The sequence below is a fragment of the Piliocolobus tephrosceles genome, chromosome 5 (genome assembly GCF_002776525.5).
Source record: "Piliocolobus tephrosceles isolate RC106 chromosome 5, ASM277652v3, whole genome shotgun sequence".
Taxonomy (NCBI): domain Eukaryota; kingdom Metazoa; phylum Chordata; class Mammalia; order Primates; family Cercopithecidae; genus Piliocolobus; species Piliocolobus tephrosceles.
Window position 1 is genome coordinate 138,132,202 of NC_045438.1, and position 8,101 is coordinate 138,140,302.

The window sequence follows — 8,101 nt, forward strand, 5'->3', positions numbered from 1 at the left end:
TGACCTCAGGTGATGCATGAATGTCTGAGTACATGAACCTTCTCAACTCATAGGGGTGCTCTGCTGGAGGCTTGGAAGGAATGCAGTCAGGCCAGGGGTGCTGAACCTTTTTTGTGCCATAAACCCATTTGGCAGTGTGTAGAGGTCTACTGAGTACTCCTCAGGTTTTAAAACCTATAAAATGGGCCAGGTGCGGTGGCTCACCCTTGTAATCCCAGCACTTTGGGAGGCTGAGGTGGGTAGATCACTTGAGTCCAGGAGTTTGAGACCAACCTGGCCAACACAGTAAAACCCCATCACTACTAAAGATACAAAAATTAGGATGGCGTGGTGGCATGCGCCTGTAATCTCAGCTACTCAGGAGGTTGAGGCAGGAGAATTGCTTAGAACCCGGGAGGTGGGGGTTGCAGTGAGCTGAGATCACACCACTGTGCTCCAGCCTGGGCAACAGAGTGAGACTGTCTCAAAAACAAAACAATAACAAAACCTATAAAATGTATAGGATTATAAAGGAAACCAATGGAAACAGTTTACCAAACTGCTAAAAAATTATGAAACTAATGTGCTGCTTTTTAATGTATTTAATAACAAGATCTAAAAATAGGTATAATAAACTACTGACACTTTTCAAATACTAATGAGCATAAACCATATTTGAGATTTCTACAACAATCACAGTGAGACATAAAAGTAGCTGTGGTGTCAGTGACAAGTCACAGGTACTGCTAATACTACTGGTAGTTTTACCCATATTCATAATTGAAGGAAATACTAAATTTCTATTAGAGGTTAGTAAAAGGTGTAATTTCTTTTTCTTGTCCAAATTTTAGAACCCATCTGGCTCCCCAGGGTCTGGAAATCCCAGGGGAGAATCCCTGGGTTATGCTGATAGAGTGTGCAAATGCCCCAGTGGGGGTGGGGGATGGGTTGTTGGAATGGAAACCAGAACCAAGAGCCTCAATTATCTCAGAGGCTTGGAAGGAAGAGCTGCAACCACCAAGAGAGCAATTAACAAAGGGTTCAAATTTGGTTGGAAAGAAAAAATTGGCCAGCGGGGTGGCTCATGCCCTGTAATCCCAACACTATGGAAAGCTGAGGTGGGAGGATTTTTTGAGCCTAGGAGTTTGGAACCAGCCTGGGCAAGATAGTGAGCCCACTCCGGCCCCCATTTCTAAATATATATATATATAAAAAATTAGCTGGGCTCAGTGGTGTGCACCAGCAAGTCAGGAGGCCGAGGTGGGAGGATAACTTGAGCCCAGGAGGCTGAGACTGCAGTGAGCCATGATTGCATCGCTTCACTCCAGCCTGGGTGACAGAGCAAGACCCTGTCTCAAAATAAAAAGAAAATTTAAAAAAAAGTCAGTTGCAGGGATGGGATAAGGCAGACCCATTTTGATGGCCATTCATGTGAAATAAAGACCCTGGGGTTTTGGTTGATGATACTCACAAAATGAGCCAATTGGATAATGAGGATCACAAGAAAGATAAATCAATGTGAAGTTGAATTAATAGGCCCTTGGGGCCTAGGTCACGAATCTAATAGTCCTGCTAAAACCTACACAGGTCAAACCACTGTGCACTATGATTTAAGTTGTGCACCGACAGTTAGAGTTTAGAGGCCAGATCCCAGAATAATGAGCAATGGAAGCCATGGCAGTGAGCCTGATAACCCCAAATCTCTGAGCCCAGAACTGTCTTTCAAGCAGAAACACCTAGAGTTAATTTTTTTTTTTTTTTTTTGAGACTGTCGCTCTGTTGCCCAGACTGGAGAGCAGTGGTGCAATCTCGGCTCACTGCAACCTCCGCCTCCTGGGTTCAAGTGATTCTTCTGCCTCAGCCTCCCAAGTAGCTGGGATTACAGGTGTGCGCCACCATGCCCAGCTAATTTTTTTGTATTTTTAGTAGAGACAGGGTTTCACCATATTGGCCAGGCTGGTCTCAAACTCCTGACCTTGTGATCCACCCACCTCGACCTCCCAAGGTGCTGGGATTACAGGTGTGAGCCACCGCGCCCAGCCCCACCTGGAGTTAATTTAAAAGTCAGGCCCAGCTTGTCCAAACCTGCTCCTCCTCCACAATCTACTGACTCAGTGAGTGGTAGCATCATCCACTTAGCTGCACAAGCCACACAAGTGGCATCCCTGACGCTCCTTCTCCCTTACCTTCCACCTCCCAAGTCTAGTCCAGCACAAAGCGCTGTTGATTGTGCCTCCCAAATCTCCCTGGAACTTGTCCTCTCTGTCTCCGTCGCCCTCCTGGCACACGCTGCCTCCATCTTGCCTGGACTCCTGCAGCGGTCTAAAAGCTGGTCACGCAGATCTGCCTCTGCTCCTCTCTGGGTTGTTTTCAGCCCTGCAACCACAGTTATCTTTAAAGCACATAAATCTGACCCTAATCCTTCATTTCAAATCCAGCAGTGGCTTTTCATTACCCTTAGAATACAGAACAAAATCCTTCTGGCCAAGGCTGGCCCCCACATACCTCTCCAGCACCCTCCCTCAACCGATTGCTCTCCTCTGTGACCACTGGCCTTCTTTCAGATTCGCCCAATGGGCCACAGTACTTCCTGCCATGTGGCCTTCGGGGCATGCTGTTCCCTCACCTGGAACAATGTTCCCTGCTGTCTGTGCCTTGTTAACTCCTGCTTGCCCTTCAGCAGTCTTTCCTGACTTCCCCAACTAGGTCAAATCGCCTACTGATAATCTCAGAGCACATGAATCTCTTCTTTGTAGCACTTATTACGTGTGTAATTTTACATGTATTTGTGTGTAATTTTACATATCTTTTTATACCTGCCCCTCCACTAAACTGTAAGTTGTACAAGGGCAAATTCTTGGAACACAGGGCTCAATATTGGTTGAAAGAAGGAATTGTATCAAATATCTGACGGACTAACAGATTCTATGTAGTTATAGAACTAGAACTAGGATTAATAAGTGAAAGTTACAATAATGATAATATATTACTGAGCATCCACTATATGCCAGGTATTGAAATTACTACATGTTATATCTTAATATAATATGAAGTAGTTGAAATTATTTCACAGAGAAGAAAATTCTGTTAGGTTAAATAACTTGCCCAAAGTAGCACAGTTAGTCAACGGTAAAGCCTGTGGGAAGTGGGTTTGTGGGTTCCTGGCTCTCTGTTCTTTTTTCGAGATGAAGTCTTGCTCTGTCATCCAGGCTGGAGTTCAGTGGAGCTATCTCAGCTCACTGCAACCTCTGCCTTCTGGGTTGAAGTGATTCTCCTGCCTCAGCCTCCTGAGTAGCTGGGATTACAGGCGCCTGCCACCATGCCCGGCTAATTTTTGTATTTTTAGTAGAGATGGGGTTTCACCATGTTGGCCAGGCTGGTCTTGAACTCCTGATCTTGTGATCCACCCTCCTTGGCCTCCCAAAGTGCTGGGATTACAGGTGTGAGCCACCGCGCCCAGCCCTGGCTCTCTGTTCTTTCTCTCCAGGATGCTGCCTGAGGGAAGGAGGTCATGAGTTCCCTATCACAGGAATTTTCTTTTTTGAACTACCACGCCCACTAACACGCTGGCCAACATGGTGAAATCCTGTCTCTACTAAAAATACAAAAAAAATTAGCAGGGCATGGTGGTTCACGCCTGTAATCCCAACTACTCGGAAGTCTGAGGCACAAGAATTGCTTGAATCTGGGAGACAGAAATTGCAGTGAGCCAAGATCGCGCCACTGCATTCGGCCTGAGTGACAGAGAAAGACTCTGTCCCCCCACCCCCTCCAAAAAAGGTGTGCCTATTTCAATTTTTTTTTTTTTTTTTTTTTTTTTAAATTTGAGAGTCTCATTTTGTTGCCCAGTCTGGGGTACAATGGTGTGATCTCAGCTAGCTGCAACCTCTGCCTCCAGGGCTCAAACAACCCTCCTGCCTCAGCCTCCCAAGTAGCTGAGCCTACAGGCGTGCCTCCTCATGCCCAGCTAATTTTTGTATTTTTTGTAGAGACAGGGTTTCACCATGTTGCCCAGGCTGGTCTCAAACTTTAGTGCTCAACTGATCTGCCTGGCTTGGCCTCCCAAAGTGCTGAGATTACAGGTGTGAGCTACTGGACCAGGCCTCAATTTTCAGCAAAAGTGTATGAGTATGCTCCTATACCCTGATGAACACTGAGGTTGACAATCCTTAATTTCTTTTTTGCTAAACTTTCATATTTTAATTTTATTTATGTATTTATTTTGAGATAGAGTCTTGCTCCGTTGCCCAGGCTGGAGTGCAGTGGTGTGATCTCAGCTTACTGCAACCTCGGCCTACTGAGTTCAAGTGATTCTCCTGTCTCAGCCTCCCAAGTAGCTGGGATTATAGGCATCAGCCACTATGCTTGGCTAATTTTTGTATTTTCAGTAGAGACGGGGTTTCACCATGTCGCCCAGGCTAGTCTCGAACTTCTGACCTCAAGTGATCCACCCACCCGCCTCAGCCTCCCAAAGTGCTGAGATTATAGGTGTGAGCCACTGCCTCTGGCCAATTTATTTATTTTTATTTATTTATTTATTTTTGAGATGGAGTTTCACTCTTGTTGCCCAGGCTGGAGTGCAATGGCACAGTCTCAGCTCACTGCAACCTCCGCCTCCCAGGTTCAAGTGATTCTCCTGCCTCAGCCTCCCAAGCAACTGGGATTACAGGCTCCTGCCACCATGCCCGGCTAATTTTCATATTTTTAGTAGACAGGATTTCACCATGCTGACCAGGCTAGTCTTGAACTCCTGACCTTAGGTGATCCACCTGCCTTGGCCTCCCAAAGTGCTGGCATTACAGGCGTGAGCCATGGCGCTTGGCCTATTTATTTATTTATTTTTATTTTTTATTTTTTGTATTTATTTTTTTTTGAGACAGAGTCTCGCTCTGTCGCCCAGGCTGGAGTGCAGTGGCTGGATCTCAGCTCACTGCAAGCTCCGCCTCCCGGGTTTACGCCATTCTCCTGCCTCAGCCTCCTGAGTAGCTGGGACTACAGGCGCCCGCCACCTCGCCCGGCTAATTTTTTTTTATTTTTTAGTAGAGACGGGGTTTCACCGGGTTAGCCAGGATGGTCTCGATCTCCTGACCTCGTGATCCGCCCGTCTCGGCCTCCCAAAGTGCTGGGATTACAGGCTTGAGCCACCGCGCCCAGCCTTATTTATTTATTTTTAAGAGAGTCTAACTCTGCGGCCAGGCTGGAGTGCAGTGGTGTAATTGTAGCTCACTGCGGCCTTGAACTGCTGGACTCAAGTGATCTTCCTACCTCAGCCTCTGGAGTAGCTAGGACTACAGATGTGTGCACACCCAGCCAATTTCTTTTTCTCTTTTCTTTTCTTCTTCCTCTTCTTCTTCTTCTTTTTTTTTTTTTTTTTTTTTTGTTGAGACAAGGTCTCCTCACTCTATAGCTCAGGCTGGAGTGTAGTGACATGATCACAGCTCAGTGCAGTGTTGACCTCCTGGGTCCAAACAATCTTCCTGCCTCAGCCTCCTGAGTAGCTGGGACCACAGTACCAGGCCTGGCTAATTTTTTGAATTTTGTTTTGTTTTGTTTTGCTTTTGAGAGAGTCTCGCTCTTGTTCCCCGGGCTGGAGTGCAATGGCGCGATTTTGGCTCACTACAAACTCTGCCTCCCAGGTTCAAGCGATTCTCCTGCCTCAGCCTCCTGAGTAGCTGGGATTACAGGCGCCTGCCACCACGCCCGGCTAATTTTTGTATTTTTAGTAGACATGGGGTTTCACCATGTTGGCCAGGCTGGTCTTGAACTCCTGACTTCGGGTGATCCACCCGCCTCGGCCTCCCAAAGTATTGGGATTACAGGTGTGAGCCACTGCGCCCAATTTTTTTATTTTTAAAACATTTCTGACATTTTGTTTAACTTTCTTTTTGCTTTGGTCAATCTTTCTTTCTCTTTCCTTCTTTCCCCCTAACTGCCCTTCCCTTCCTCTCCCCTCCCCAATTCTCCCCTGTCCTTTCCTCTCTTCCCCTCTCCTTTTGCGACAGGGTCTCACACTGTTGCTCAGGCTGGAGTGCAGTGGTGCTATCACTACTCACTGCAGCCTCAATCCTTGGACCCAAGTGATCCTTCTACCTCAGCCTCTCGAGTAGTTGGGACTGCAGGAGTACATCATTACACCCAACTAATTTTTGTTTTTGTAGAGATGGAGTTTTTGTATGATGACCAGGCTGGTCTGGAACTCCTGAGTTAAAGTGATCCACCTGCTTTGGCCTCCCAAAGTGTTGGGATTACAGGCCTGAGCCACCCTGCTAGGCCTCTTTCTTTTCTTTCATTATTTCTTTTTTTTTTAGCTGCTCCTTGCTGAGCAGGGCTAAGGAGTAAGCAGTGGTCTGCCTCAATCTTTCCATTATGTTTCTTTTTCTTATTGCTTTGTAACAGCTTTTTGTATTTTGTTTATTTCATCAACCATTTCTTCCTAGATTGCAAATTGTCTTTCAACCTTATCTAAAGTTTGCCATAAAGAAGCTTTGTCAATTTTTAGCTGTTCTTTGAAGATTTTAAAACATTACTTGCTAAAAAAAAAAAAAAAAAAAAAACAAACCAGGGACAACAGAAAACATGGGTGGGCTACAAACTGTAACAAAGTCTTACATAGTCATTACCATTTTGATCCCTGGTCTCCTGTAAATGTGCTTCAAACCCCAGCTTGGGCACTTTCTGTCTGATTGTAGGGATTTTTCTTTTTTTTTAATTTTTTTTTCTTTTTTTTTTTTTTTAAGAGATGGGGGTCTCACGCCTGTAATCCCAACACTTTGGGAAGCTGGGGCAGGTGGATCACCTGAGGTTAGGAGTTTGAGACTAGCTTGGCCAACATGGTGAAACCCTGAGACCAGCCTGGCCAACATGGTGAAACCCTATCTCTACTAAAAATACAAGAATTAGCTGGGCATGGTGGTGCATACCTGTAGTCCCACAGTTACTTGGGAGGCTGAGGTTGGCATGAGCTGAGATCATGCCACTGCACTCCAACCTGGGCGACAAAGTGCGAGACTCCGTTTCAAAAAAAGAGAGAGAGAGAGAGATAGAGAGAGATGGGGGTCTCACTCTGTTGCCCAGACTGGCGTGATCATAGCTCACTGTAGCCTCAAACTCCTAGTCTTCAGCGATCCTCCTGCCTCAGCCTCCCAAGTAGCTGGGGTCACGGCTCTAAGCCACCTCGCCAGGCTGCAGGCAAATTTCTTAATCTCGCCAGGTTTCAGTCTTCCAGTCTATAAAATGGGAATAACAAAATTTGCTTATAGTAATTTGGGGGAACGTGTAGTTCTGGGTTTGGGTGAAGACCTCTGTCTTTCTCTGTAGGAGGTTCATAAATCAAATCAGAGCAAACAGTAGGTGTCTTAAAAACTGAATTTATCTGGGTTTTCTAAGTAGATGGTTTGAGGAGTGGTGGAGAGAAAAACTGAGGAGAAATTAAGATTTACTGAGTACTTACCGCCAAGTAAGGTGCGCTGGATCATGTTAATCGTTAACTCGTGGAAACTCTCTGGAGTGTGTACGCTTTCTTTCTTTTTCTGTTTTATTATTATTATTATTTTTTGAGATGGAGTTTCACTCTTGTCACCCAGGCTGGCGTGCAAGGGCACTGTCTTGGCTCGCTGCAACCACCGCCTCCAGGGTTCAAGCGATTCACCTGCCTCAGCCTCCGGAGTAACTGGGATTACAGGTGCCCGCCACCACGGCCGGCTAATTTTTGTATTTTTAGTAAAGACGGGATTTCACCATATTAGCCAGGCTGGTCTCGAACTCCTGACCTCGGGTGATTCGCCCGCCTCGGCCTCCCAAAGTGCAGGGTTTACAGGAGTGAGTCACCGCGTCCGGCCCGGAGTGTGTATTATCCCAAATTTTACGGGGAGTAATTGTGCTCACGGAATCCAGTTTTGTGGTCTCTAAGTCTAATCGGTTCACCACCAAGTCGCCATAGCGCGCCTCCGCACGGAAGCCCTTCAGGCACTTCTACTTTCCCCGACCCGCCTCCCGCTCCATCCGGTTACACGCGCCGTTAGCAGCGTGGGCGGAGTTGGTTCTGACAGAACCAACTGGTCCGGCTTCTGGTGTCTCCCGCTCTCTCAATTAAAAGCCGGCTCCTTGCCTTTCGGATTCCCCA